At 40.4% G+C, this 14,872-nt stretch overlaps 1 long non-coding RNA gene across 2 annotated transcripts; it reads right to left on the bottom strand.

Moving 5' to 3' along the window:
• Positions 1 to 3,225: 3,225 nt before the first annotated feature.
• On the bottom strand, positions 3,226 to 6,648 carry LOC114666863 (uncharacterized). 2 transcript variants are annotated; one of them, XR_003718637.2, is made up of 2 exons: positions 6,168 to 6,648; positions 3,226 to 4,670 (listed from the first exon to the last, which is right to left on the bottom strand). It is a non-coding gene; the product is annotated as an uncharacterized LOC114666863 (long non-coding RNA). The 2 variants fall into 2 exon arrangements; XR_007933654.1 differs by having other exon boundaries at positions 3,226 to 3,594.
• Between the last annotated feature and the right edge of the window lie 8,224 nt (positions 6,649 to 14,872).

Raw genomic sequence — 14,872 nt, 5'->3', positions numbered from 1 at the left:
CTGCTGGAGCAAATCCCAGCCAACACAGGTCACAAGGCAGGAAGCAAGCCCCAGGCAGGGTGCCAACCCACCACAGGGCACACACACCCACACCCACACACCAAGCACACACTACGGACAATTTTGGATCTCCAATGCACCTAACGTGCATGTCGTTGGACTGTGGGAGGAAACTGGAGCACCCGGAAGAAACCCATGCAGACACGGGGAGAACATGCAAACTCCACGCAGGGAGGACCCGGGAAGCGAACCCAGGTCTCCTAACTGCGAGGCAGCAGCACTACCACTGCGCCACCCCTATATATATATATATATATATATATATAAGTCTGGTCTTGATGCTGACAATCTTAACAATTTCCAGCCTATTTCCCACTTACCTTTCCTGTCAAAAGTTCTCGAGCATGTTATAGCTTCCCAACTCACTAACTACTTAATTTCTAATAATTTGATGGAACCCTTTCAGTCTGGTTTGAGGGCCCAGCACAGCTGTGAAACTGCTCTGCTACGGGTAACCAATGATTTGCTTATGGCAGCAGACTCTGGGCATACCAGCATATTAATTCTATTAGACCTCAGTGCAGCATTTGACACTGTCAGACATGACATTCTATTGTCCAGAATGGAGACCATGCTGGGTATCTCTGGCACTGCCCTCCCGTGGTTCAAGTCCTATCTGCCTGATAGGCAAGAGTTTGTTAGTCTTGGCAACAGCAGATCCAGCTCAGCGCCAGTCACACAAGGAGTTCCTCAGGGCTCTGTCCTCAGCCCTCTTCTCTTCTGTATTTACATGCTTCCTCTTTGCCATATTATCCGTAGCTATGGACTGGGTTATCATTTTTATGCAGATGATACTCAACTCTACTTCAATGTTAAAAGTGGAACTTCAACTAAGCTCAGCTTAGTGAAATTAAAACCTGGATGGAGCAGAACTCTTCAAAATTAAATTGCAACAAAACTGAACTCCTGTAAATTGGGACTAAAATGCAACTTAATAAAATGAGCTCTTTCCCAGTCCATCTTGGTGGTGATCTCATCAGACCTGCCTCTACTGTAAAGAATCTTGGGTGTCATTTTTGATTCCTCCCTCTCTCTCTTATTTTGCCCACATAAATCACATTAAGAAACTTTCTTACTTTCACCTCCGTAACATATCCCGTGTTCGCTCCTTCCTCTCCTTCTCTAATGCTGAGAAACTTGTCCATGCTTTTATCACATCCTGCATCAATTATTGTAATTCCCTACTGGCAGGTGCCCCTTCTAATCTTATGTCACAGCTCCAGCTTATTCAAAACTCAGCTGCAAGAGTCCTTACTCAAACCAGCAGCAGCGAGCACATCACACCCATCCTGCTCCGTCTTCACTGGCTCCCTGTGTCTTACAGAATCGAATATAAAATCCTACTAATAACCTACAAAGCCTTAAATAACCTCGCGCCAAACTACATCAGTGACCTTCTCCATCACTATGTGCCTGCCCGCCCACTAAGGTCCTCTGATTCTGGCAATCTTGTTGTGCCCCTCACTAATCTACACTCCATGGGTGACGAGGCTTTCAGCTGTATAGCGCCCAGACTCTGGAATGACCAACCGAAAATTAATTAGATCAGCTGACTCCATGAATTCTTTTAAAAAACAACTCAAAACGCATCTGTTCAGGAAGGCTTTTAGCTCTACTTCACTTTATTACCCTTCTCAAAGTTTACTTCTCTGTCAAGATGCTCATGTAACCTGTGTGTGTGTGTGTGCGAGACCATCAATTATGTTGTCTGTTAGGCTTTTTTTCTCTGAATGCACTGTCGTAATCTTCTTTATTTATTTATCTGTTTTTTACGATGCTATATACTGTATACCCTGCTGTTCTTTCTTATATTCTGTAAGTGCCTTGAGTATGGGAAAGGTGCTATATAAATAAAATGTATTATTATATATATATATAAAATATATTAAATATACACACACATATATATATATATATATATATACACACAGAGAGAGAGAGAGAGAGAGAGAGAGAGTAAATATCTATACAGAATTATTCAGAGTTACAGGCCAGTGTCTCATCAGACAAGTACAAGTGGGATTTGATTTTACCACTTTTGACATTTCAAATCCTGTGGCCTTCAGCACACTGCTACAGAACAATCACTAGGCTGGCCTTTTTTTATATAACTTCAGGTATTTAAAATTGGGATCAATAAGGAATCTGACCATTGCTGTTCCTTCAAGCTTTGCAGACTTCACAAGACTGTAGACCGATAGGAAGCATAGCAGAGATGAATGAGGTTGAGTGATGAGTTCTGGTACCTTGCTGTTGTCTTCTTATCTGTATCTACAGTGTTATGTGAAAAACTTTAATATTCCCCAGTGCTCCCTCTGCACAGAGCTCATAACAGAGTCAGAACACTAAAGGATAATTAACTCTTATTCTCTACAAAAGAAGACAGTGCAACAAATGTCAGTGAATTTGCAAGGTTAGAGGCGCTCTTTTTTTGGAGTGAATGAGATGTAACAACCTTTATTTACACATACATTCATTCATTGTTTGTGCTCATTTTATATATTACCAGGTCAGGGAAAATAAGCAGTGTATTAGGTATAAGGCAAGAAACAACCCTGGTTAGTTCCCAGTTGATCACAAGATACCCTTTCCAATAATGGACCATTTAAGAAAATGTCAGGTCATCTTTTTGAGATGTGAGGGAACAGTACCATGCTGATGAGAAAACCTATGCAAACATATATGCAATCTCCTCAAATATAGTGACTTTGATGGAAATCAAACCCAGCTCCTTTGAGCAGTGAGGCCATAGTCTTAACTACTTGCCATATGGCTATTAACTTAAACACGTCCAACTTAATTATAGCATTTGGAAAAGAACACTTTTACTTGTGTGAATAAATGAGATGGATGAAATCATTGACTGCGTTAATTGACAGTCTCAGAGGGGGGCTGACTAATCATGCCAAGGATATGTAGAAACCTGCACTGCATGTGTAGCATATATTTAAACCTTTGTTTAGCATGTCAGTGGGATCATTAGCAGTGATTAGCACCAGGCCTGTAAATCATCTTGATTCCATCTGAGCAGGCAGAGCACAGAAATGGATTTTAATGACTCCGATCACTGCTGCCCAGAGGGATCAAATGTGTGTGTGTGTGTTTAGCTTCCTTTAAAGTGGATGTTTTACCATACACAGCAGGTTAACCATAGCAGTCAGATGATTCAGTTTATGAAAAAATTTAATGCAAAGCATAAAGAAACACCAACATTTTAAATATCACACACTCCCTGCCCATCTAACCACATCAGCATATGAGCTAGTTCATGGTTTCATAACTGGGACAGAATCTTCAGGACTCCTCCGGCATCTGAAGTTCAAATATCTTCCAGAATTTTCTTCTTGGGTTGACAGATGATTTGGAAGAAAAACACCACTGAGAGCATTTCTGCTAGGGTCCACATTTATAATTGCAGGCAACTTCCTCTGAAAGCATTCAAGTACAGTTGTGAGATTTTTTTTCTCTCCTCTTTAAGTAGCACATCTTATAACAATCACAACTATGACTATGTGACTGCAGCAGCTCAGACATCTGCTAAAAAAATGTGAATATAGTTGGAAAAGGTTATGAATTACAAACAGCAGAATGTCAATACAAATCATGAATTTTTCTTGTCTTAACTTAGCACAGTTCCTCCAATAATGGAAACATGGACCCAGAAAGTGATTCTTAAAGCTGACATACTCTTTCACACTTTTGTTCTAATTTTCTCTTTCAATTTTTTAATACACTAGTTCAGTGGGCTTGTAGTTTTAGAAACGTGCCAAAATTTTCCTTGGACCTACGGTTTGACATCCAGCTTGGGTAGCTTCTTTATGGAATGATTACTTATTTCAGAGCTCTATAATAAATATGTTGTGTAGTACTACAAAGCTTTCCTCTTAACATTTATAACGTTGTTTTACAACTACTCTTTACTTATTGAAAGCCAGCAGCACTGGGCACAAGGCAGGGACCAGGCCAGAGTGAGAATTTGAGTTCCCTTGCAGTGGATTAAACAAACAAATCTCACTCTTATTGGGGCCAATTGATAAAATGCTGTAAACCTGGAATGTGGAAACAAAGCAGAGTACCAGGAGAAAACCTACATGGCCAAGGGTAGAAACGTTGAAATCATATATAGACAGTGACCAAGATGGGAGTCCACCACACCACAGTGATTGATATTATCTCCAAATGGAGAACAATTGGAACAGCGGTGAATCTTTCAAGGAAAGGCTGGCCTGCCAAAACTAATCCAAGGGCCCAGTGACAGCTCATTCAAAAAGTCACAGGAGGAATGCCAGAATTTCATCCAATTTACTGCAGGCCTCTCTAGCCTCAGCTAAGATCAATGTTCATGACTCCAAGATAAGGAGGAGACTGAATGTAAATATTTAAAGTTCCATTTATACTAATAGACTATGCATATTGGAGAATCACAGAAAGCCAGCAGCAATGGGTGCAAGGCAGGACAAGTGCAGAGTAAGAAGTTAATGTACTGTAAGGGAGTACCAATAAAAAAAAAAAAAGCCTCCACTCACTATTATTGATTCCAGTGGATTAAATGCCATCTTCATTAACGGATGCAGGTAGATGAGCCTATGGTGTCCTGGATTATGGGCAATCTGTTGGGAACCGCAGTTTGGGAGACTTTAGGACTGTGTTTCTGATGTGTTTTCTCTTCACTCTGTACAGTTCAGACTATAAATGTATCACCAGGTCATGTCACTTGCAGAAATTCTCTAAAGTTATGGGGTATATTGATAAAGGAGATGAGACAGAGCAGAGGAGTCGGTTGGAGAAGTTAGTTTTTTGGTGCAAAAAGAATTGTCTGCATCTTAACATGAATAAAACCAAGGAACTGGTTATTGAATTTTGCAGCACCAAAGAGCCCCTATGTCTAGTCACTATTCAAGGAGTGGATGTAGAGGTGGTTCATTCCTACAAGTCCTTGGAGGTCCATATTAATAACAGGTTGGACTGGTCTCAGAACACAGTGGAGCTATATAAGAAAGGGCAGACCAGGCACCTTTTACTTAGGAGACTGGGTTTCTTTGATGTGGGAATAGACACAGTGCGATTTTCTATCTTGTGGTGTGTTGGGCTGGCAACATCACGTCAAGATGGGCCCACCAAATCAACAAGCTAATTAAAAGCGCAAACTAGGTAGTAGGATGCACTCTGGACCCCCAGTAGCGAAGGAGAGAATTAAAACAAAAGTGCCATTATGAACAATGCAGCACATCCTCCCTCTGACACACTAAGGACTTTCGGCCAATGAATTATTCAGCGGAAGTGTGTCAAGAAACACTACTGGGGTCCCCTTTATACTAATAGTATGTCTGCATAATACCTCACTGGGACTGTGAGAGTCAAGTAAGTTATTTTATTTCTTTTTACTTTTTTTGGTTTATACTCATTCTGGTGTGTGTTCAGACCAAAGCGTGCGTGTTTATTTATGTATCTGCCTACCTATTTATGTATTTATTTATTTAATGATCTTCTGTAAAAAGCTAAATTTCTCCCCAAGAACAAATAAAGTTCTCTCTCTCTCTCAATCTCTATGCTTTAAAACTAGGATTTGGAAATAATACCGATTACCAGAACAAAACCAATACTGACATAGATAGATAGATCCCCAAGGGGTAATTCACATACTCCAGCAGCAGCATACCGATAAAAACAATATTAATTAAAGAACAATAAAAACGCAGTGCAAGTTAAAAAAAAAAAATTAGGGTTAGACTGATACAGCATGTTACCGTACCCTTCACAGGTAGAAAGGTTCAAAATTACAAACAGACAGTAACCAAGTTGTGATTTCAACACGACAAACTTGAGCTGTGAAGCATCAGCACTGGCCACTTGGTCACCCTTTTGGACAAATGACCAACCTGAACAATCTAAGTGTCTTCTTTATTACCAAATGCATACCCTTCAACTTTAAACACAGTTACAAAGGTCCCATGGTTTCCTTACAAATTAAGCATGGTCAATTCCCTCTCCTCTTTCGCATAATCCGAGTTTTATCTTTTAAATACATTCTTCTTCAAATCCCACTTAATTTTGTAAGGCTCATGATTGCTTTGTATATAAAAATTAATTCTTTGGCCAGTACCCACCTCTCACATGTCTGCATTTTCACCTCTGGCTTGAACTGGTATCTTCCCCTTCGTCCAGTTCACTCAGCTCTTGCGGGCACAAACGTAGCACCGACATAAGCAACGCATGGCTGGCAATCTCGTCACAGCCTTCTGCGATGTTTCCCACGCTCAAGTACAAAATGTGGCTCTCTGGAGCAAAGCTAAACCGCAGATTTAGCGAAGTATTATTATTAGCAATATGTTAAATGTTGTAGCGTTATTCACAAGCCCCTTCCTGTTCAGCGCCCTGACAGTATAGCAGTTTTATTTAAAAGTGCTTCCAAAGAAGAAAGAAAGAAAGAGCTCTTTTACAATTGAATTTGTTACACGACGCTTTTTTGATTTTTAATTTGAACAGAAAGTGCCTGCGGTTACAGCCCGCGAAGTTACCCCAACGAACAAACAACAAAACAACGCCGCAGTCAAGCCCGAAATCACGAGTTCACAGAGCGCGCGGTGGACCGAGGGGGGCTGGCCACGTGACTCTGGCGCGCGCCATGCAGCTCCCGCCTTGAACGGGAGGGCGGGGTAGCATTTTGTTTCCCGACACACCCAGAGCAATTACTTGAGCGAGAGCAGCGCCTAATACAGTTACCACCGGGATAAGCTATTCGCAAAAAGAAATCCGAAGGCGTGGGACTTCGAAGACGACCTTCCCAGGGCGTCTCATCGAGCATGGAACAAACTGAAATATACTGGTAAATAAAAGTTGGTTAACATGCTTGCCTGTTAAAAAGTTGCCCGTTTAGGTGTTTTTTTTTTTTTCTTTCAAACGTATTAGATAAGAGGATTTCCAGATAAATCATACAGTAAATTATAGCGGTTCGCAGTGTGATAAACCTCAAAAAAGTTCGGCAATCATACAGAGGCGACTGCGTCAAATTCTCAGTTTGAATGTTTGTGGAGATGATCATTTCATTGCGTCGACCTCCTAACCGTCCCACTCAAGTTTTCAACTATGTCTCTTTTTTCTTTAAACCCAGACAGAATAAGCATAACCGTGGACTTCAAACCACAAAGCCTCACACAGTTGAAGCCTCATGTCTGATTCACCTTGTGTCACAATGAGACCCGTAAAAATGATTTGTTCACCTCTCCCCGATTTCTTCTATTTTTTGCATATTTTTTAAATGACTTCAGTTCTTTGACAAAATGTATTATATATAACAGGAACCAGAGTAACCACAGAATACCGTTTCTAATTTGCTAGTTAATGTGTTAAATAATAAAATGATCCATCAACTTTATTGCCTATGTGAAAAAGTAATTGCCCCTTTACCCTTTAAGCAGCAACTAAAATTAATTGATAATTTGACTCAGATGACTGAATTTAGCCAGACATGATCGCAGCCATTGAATCTAATTCTCACGGTATATACTGTCCCTTCCCCTGAGAGTGAAGTAGTCACCAACAAGGTATCTAGAAGAACATTATGCTTAAATAAAAGGAAAGTTCAGAAGAGATAAGAAAAAAGTTGTTGAAATGTACCAATCAGGAAGGGCCAGCTTAACAGCATCCTAGACCCCCGGGCACAGAGGCGTAGGGTTTTCACTGAAGATTTCGCGCCCCCTCCTGTTTGCCAAAATGCAATGGGGAACATCAATTCGGCACTCCCTGGATGCTGCGCCTGGGGGACAGATGTTCCCCTTGCCCCCCCCCCCCACGTGACTGCACGGCTAAGTAGTGCACTGGGGTCCCTGTTTTGATAGCAAAACAGAAACATACATAGGCATCAGAAACATTGTGAGCCCCTGGCCAGTGCCCAAAGCATAAAGATGGCCCTGCAATTAGGAAAGGATAAAAATGCAATTTATCAAGGCTACATCCACACTACTACAATTGTAGTTTAAATATGGCATATTAAATGAAAACAATCTCTAGCCATGCTAGTGGTTTACAAATGTACCTCAATCCACATTAACACAAGTGAAAACAACATATGACATAGATGTTCACCGGGCACACACATATCAGCAGAAAACATGTTTGAAGGGATAGTAATGCTGGCTAGCTACAGGATTTACTGTAATCTGAATACTGTAGCGACAAGTATATTATTTGCCTTTTAGTACATGTATGCAGCATGCATTACAGGTAAACAACAGACTAAGCACCATGGAAAGGAACTCCTCCATATTAGCTATATTGAAATGGGTTTCTTTTGTGAAGGATAAGTCAGACAATGAGAGACTTTAATGAACAGGATCTAATCAGGGAAGGCTAATAATAAGCACAAACAAATCAGAGTGCAATTTGAGTTTGCATTTTAAAATGCCCAAGTTTTCATCGGTCCATATTACAATACCAAGCCAGTGTTTTCAGAAGTATACAGCTCTGGAGAGCTTTTTTCAAAAGTCTCCATTTTTTGGGGGGTTAAAATTCTGGGGTAGGGTGGATGAAAGCTGAAAAAGGAGACCAATGTCTATATTTTTAAATTTAAATGTAGTAGTGATGATGTAGCCTATGGCTTTAGGACTCCACCACATCATAGTGAAAGTCATTTCCTCCAAATGGAGAACATTTCTAACAGTGGTAAATACTTCCCAAGAAAGGCAGGCCTGACAAAAGGCACAGAATGGACTTAAAAATTAAGACATCACACAGGATACCAGAAGAACATTCAGTTAACTGAAGGGCTCTCTAGCTTCAGCTAAGGTTGGGGTTCATGACTTGAAGATAAGAAAGAAACTAAGTTAAAATGGGACTCATGAGAGTGTAAACCACTGCTGTCCAAGAATAGCATCAGTGCTTGGCTAGGTTTTTGGTGAATAAATTCCTGAATGAACCCCAAGTCTTTTGGAATAAGGTTCTGTGGATAGACAAGTCCAAAAGTAGAACTCTTTGGACTACATAAGTCCTACTGTGTAAGACATAAAGCTACAGCGTTTAGCTAAAATGTTCTTATTGTATAAGTAGAACATAGGGCAGGTAGTGTGGTGGTGTTGAGATACTTTGTTTGCCTCAGGACCAGACTGACTTGACTTTAATTGAAGGCACTATGAATTCTGTACTTTACCAGATTATTATGAAAACCAGAAACACGTCTTGTTAGAGGGTATGTCAAACTTGACAGCTGCAATAGTGGGATCCTGTTGCCTCAAGGATGCCAGATTACAGAATTTAGATTACAGGAAATTACAAATTACAGAACTCCATAACGATTTTCCATCACTGTTTTAAAATGTCCAAAGTGTTCCTAGCTTGGCAAATTATTTACCAGGTTTTCCAGATATGTCAAGTTCATCCACAATCTTGGCCTTTTTATTGTTTGTTTTTGGTTGGGGCATGGTATGACAGACATGAGGGTAGTGGAAAAATTCATCTTCTGTTTGTGCAATCCGAAGCACTTGCATTCCTTAATCCTCATGGCTACATTGTATGTATGTATGTGTGTATTGTAGATCCAGGTGAGCGCTCATTGGTTGTCTGCTCTTGCGCACACACAGCTCATTCCTACTATTCTTATGCTGGGGAAAGTTGAAGACCATTCTGTCTGCATCGCTGTTGATGAGCTAAACTAGGTCACTGGGACTGCCCCAACCTACCAAGACTATGTAAATGAAGTCAGCAACTGAAATGGACTGGGAAAAACCATGTATTGTGACAGAGCCTTTAAGAGATGTCAGATCATCTGTTTGTGACCTGAACCTGAAACACAATTAGATTATGCAGCAGGGCAAACACTCAAAACACAAAAAGCAAATCTACAACTGAATAGCTCAGAAGAAACAAAATGAAAGAAGATTTGGAGTGGCCTAGTCAAAGTTCGGAGTCCATGCTAACAAACTGACCAATATGTCTGAATTCAAGCAGTGCTTCAAAGAACAGCAAGTTAAAATTTCTCACCAGTGATGTGAAAGACTCAAAACAAGTTATAGGAAGTGTTTCAAATTGTGATTACTGCTACAGCCAAATAGTAGAAGTATGCAAGCAATTACTTGTTCACATGGGTGATAAGGTGCTGGATAATATTAATCATTGAATAAAGAAAGTAATGATTTAAAAATTGTGTGTCAGTAATACTAATACTGGATTCTCTCTAAAAGTCTGATAATGTGCAAAAACAGAGGATATTAGAAAGGAACCAAAAAAAAACGTTTTACACAGCAATGTAAAACCAAAAATGTGTCAAACGCAGAGCTTGGACAGCCACAATGGCCGCAGTTTTTGTTCCACCCCACTTTCTTAATTAGTCAACAAACACCTACATAATGGAACAGACTTCTTTTGATTTATTTAAATCAACATGTTTAAGGAAAAAGAACCAAGGGTTCTTAATCTTAAAAGCAACAGCTAAACAATAACTGTGCTCAAAGATGAAATAGCAGCCCATCCAGGCATTGTTTCTACTTTGTTCACATAACACTACTGGGATATTATTCTACTGTCTCAACTCAATTATGGGAAAACGAAAATTGTATCAGGCAAGGTTCCTGGCTTCCAGGCCTACATCCTTGACATTTTGAAATGTTGTTATAATTTGCATACTTATGAAAAGTTTTATCAGCTATCTTGGAAAAAAAAATTCAAGATTGTTCCCTAAGTATATAAATAATTGGTACTCCTAAATCACATCTGATTACTGAAGGGAAGGAGAAGAAAATCTAAAAGGCACAGTACAGGAGACAGCAGAGATGAGCAAGCATAGATTGTGCCTAGTGACATAGCTCCTGGAGTAGTTTGCTAGCCACAATTTCTATAGCGCAATTGCATGTATATCATCACATTGCAGGAGACAAAAAAAAGAAAAGAAATAATACATATATTTAAAAGATAATTTAGGAAAGAAGATAGTTTGAAAAAAAAATTTTTTTTGCAAAAAAGAAAAAAAGGATATTGTGACTGGAATACCTTCTACTGGTCTTTCTGACTCGAGATGTCAAAATACCCAAGAATGATCAAAAATTAATGCTACGTGATTTGAAACAAAACCAATACCAATGGTGATCACAAGGTATAAGGTAAACGGCACAACTGCTGACTATTTATCAGGCTGTTTAATTAGCATATTTACATTTATTTGCCTTGCAGACACTTTTGTCCAAAGCGACTTACAAAAGAGGTCAGCATAACTGAGTAAGATCAGTCTGGGGGACTATTTTGGAACAAGTGTTACAGGACAAGATTGCAAAACTGACCATCATAAATGAAGTGCTCAGAGGCTAACCCAAGCAACAAGATCGAAACACACTATGCAATACTCAAGTTAACAAATTAAAAAGAACTAAGCTCAAATTAGGGTGGAGTTGCGGCTCTGAGGCTGGGGATCTGCGCCGGCATTCAGAAGGTTACCGGTTTGAATCCTATAAAACGCCAGAAGTGACTCTACTCTGTTGGACACTTGATATGGACACTGTGTCACATTTTAGGCCCTTGAGCAAGGCCCTTAACCTGTATTTGCATCGTCCTGTGTATGACATTAATCTGCATCCAGCTCTGCAAGTATGTCCTCCAACTTGTAGGGAAAACTTGGGGGTTGGTGCAGGATTGGCACGCCAGCCACCATAATAAAGCTTCATACTGCTCCAATGTGGTGCTGAGGTGTCGCCCATTGTGTGGCTGCACTTGGGTCCCAATCAGGGTGGTTTGTTGTGTGCGGCAACTTGCTGTAAAATTAGCGCATGATCCCAACATCTCCTTAAGGTCAAAACACTGCTCTTAATACAGATGCCTATAATCCAGAATTTAGATAGTGTTGTGAATTAGAGCCTCCCTAATAGCAAAAAAGGCGAGAGGCCTGCAAAAGGCTTCACTGGGCAGGACAGGCGCCCTTTGCCTGACTGGAAAGAGCTTCACTCTGATGGGCTAACTCTCCACTCCAATGGCATGCCTCAGACTTTGAAGTCATAAAGGGGATGAAACCCTAAAACAACCTTGAATTGTCTTATACATCACAAAAACTCCACTGCAAACCTCACCTTGTGCAAAGGTGAGCTAACAAATCATTTTTATAAAAAGAAAAAATTCTGAATTCAAAAATACAAGAAAGGTTAGAATATGAGAAATTCACAAAACTGAATAATTGCCAACAGCCTCTGAGGGTTCCACTCATAAGAACATGGAACATATGTTTATAATTATGTACTCTTCTCTTTAAATGTAAGTGAAAATACATAAAATACATAAACACAGCTAATACCTTATGGTATTAGCTACCAGATAGGATGGGATACCTACTCCAGACACCATTTAAAATACCCTCATAACTGTGGTCTCTCTGTTGCCCTACCAGTGAGCCTTTGGCCCAAGGCATCTTCCAGTTCTAACCTTGTTATAACAGTAAGAGAGACCAAAATTTAAACCCTTCATGAGAGTAATCATTAGCAGTGAAGCAGAGTCTAGGAGATCTCAGAGGCACTAAGTAACAGTCTTTTCTGCAGACTCCCAAGTTCCAGTAAACGTTAAAAGGCCTTCCTATTTTCTTGTCAGCGTAGTAACAGAATACCTATTCTAATACGATCCACTTGCTGCCCTGGAAGTTCTCGACAGTCTCACTTCTGTTGGAGGTATCCTGTTGACTTTATCCCAGAATGGCAAGATCTCACTCCTTCTGAAGTGGTCACACAAAATGTGATTCTACTACCACTATTTGTACACACAGGCATGTCAGTATGTGCAATGATTAACAGTATGGGGGTCTGTCTTGTGCCAGTTATGCCCCTACCAAAAAACTTGTCAATCAAGCAACTTTTCACAAGATGTACAGAAGGATTTCAACATGAGACGTCTTCTGGCACTCAGGAAATGTCACTAAAATGAAAACAGCAGAAGCTAATGTTCTCTGCAGACTGATGCCTGCCAAGACACCCTTTTAGACGCTTTCAGCTAATTTTTTGATATGAAGCTCATTCAAATGTATACAGACAAAACATATATAAAAACAGTGATTAAAACACAACAGGGAGATCACCCTTGGGGGAGGGATATCTGCAAAACTGCAGTGCTGAGAAAGGATCAGGACTTAAACTTCACATTCAGCGGACAATTTGTTTGGCCAGAGAAATTGTAGAACAAAGTCTTTAATTCAGTTCAGTTTTTTTGGATGTCAGCAAACACCAAATTATACTCAATAAAAAAAAGTTACATGGGTTGTATGACTAGAAGCTCTTCACATGGCAACCACGGTGACAGTGATCTTATGCTATATTAAATAAAAGGAAAAAAAAAATCAGGCGTGAAAATGAGACAAGGCCACAAAGCGCAGACCGGCTGGCTGTGTGACGCCTCCCACTCACAATTTGACAAGCTTTGCATTCCGTTGCTGCATTAGTAATTAAAGCAGGAAAACCCCTACTGACTAATAAGGGAGGCACTCAGAAGTACATTGCAGTACTCAAGCCAGAAAGTCAGCAAACTGCCAACAGTGTCCACATTCATAGAAAACAGACTTGAGGGCTAACATGGTCCGATTCACAGCAGTACACAATTGCTGCCTAGCACGGAATTTCCTGGCTCTGCACCATCTAAACAGCATCAATGCAAGCTTGTGTGTGTGTGTGTGAGAGAGTGTGTGCAGGCATGCGCATGTGTGAGCAGTTCTCAAATGTGTGTCTAAAAGCCTATTTGCATATATTCAACCCACAGGAAGCCATGACCAAAGCAGGACTGAGGTTGGCTGTAACTGCTGCACAATAAAGCATACAAGCTTAGCTTTATTAAAACCACTTGCTTCATCCTAAACTAGCTGCCATCTTCCTCGTCTTCTGAAGAAAATTGAAAGTTAGCTATAGTTACTCAGAGCAGATACACTGCGTCAGTAACAGCATTACTTAATACTGTGCCTGATTGACACAAGTAGAATGTTTGATTGAAACAACAAGAAACTAAGTAAGTCAAAGTCTGGCTAAAGAACTTTAAGATCAGGTCAAAACCAGCAGTATAATTTTGCCATTTGTATAAACAGTAGCTGGATTGCACTGGTGGAATGATTTGTGGTTAAACCCACCAAAAAAGGTGATATTCACATGTAAATATGAGAATAGTACATGTGATTTTATTAAAGATAATAATTTGAAATTTAGATGTATAATTTAGAACTGAAGTTTACAAAGTGTTAAATGTCCCAAACTCACCATAGTCTATCCATCCATCATCCAACCCACTATATTCTAACTACCAGGTCACGGGGGTCTGCTGGAGCCAATCCCAGCCAACACAGGGCACAAGGCAGGAAACAAACCCCGGGCAGGGCGCCAGCCCATCGCAGGGCACACACACACACACACACACCAAACACACACTAGGACAATTTAGAATCGCCAATGCCACCTGACCTGCATGTCTTTGGACTGTGGAAGGAAACCAGAGCACCCGGAGGAAACCCATGCAGACATGGGGAGAACATGCAAACTCCACGCAGGGAGGACCCGGGAAGCGAACCCAGGTCCCCAGATCTCCCAACTGCGAAGCAGCAGCGCTACCCACTGCATCACCGTGCCACCCTCACCATGGTCTATACTTTAGTAAAATCTTTGTCTATACTGTGAAGTATACACTGAAAAAAATCACAGTAGAAGTACTTTATCAACTCAATTATTTTCCAAAAATAAGTGTATGGAGATGGAGTGTTTTCCTGCACCATGAAGTGCAAAGAAGGAGCCAACTACTGATAGGGATATCAGTTTATCACAGGGCACTCTCACTAATACTGTTTTGGGTGGAAAATAGATGATAAAGACAAAAC

This window comes from Erpetoichthys calabaricus, chromosome 16 (genome assembly GCF_900747795.2).
Source record: "Erpetoichthys calabaricus chromosome 16, fErpCal1.3, whole genome shotgun sequence".
In the NCBI taxonomy this organism is placed as follows: domain Eukaryota; kingdom Metazoa; phylum Chordata; class Cladistia; order Polypteriformes; family Polypteridae; genus Erpetoichthys; species Erpetoichthys calabaricus.
Note: the sequence above shows the minus strand (reverse complement) of the source record. Positions and strands in the feature narration are given on the sequence as shown.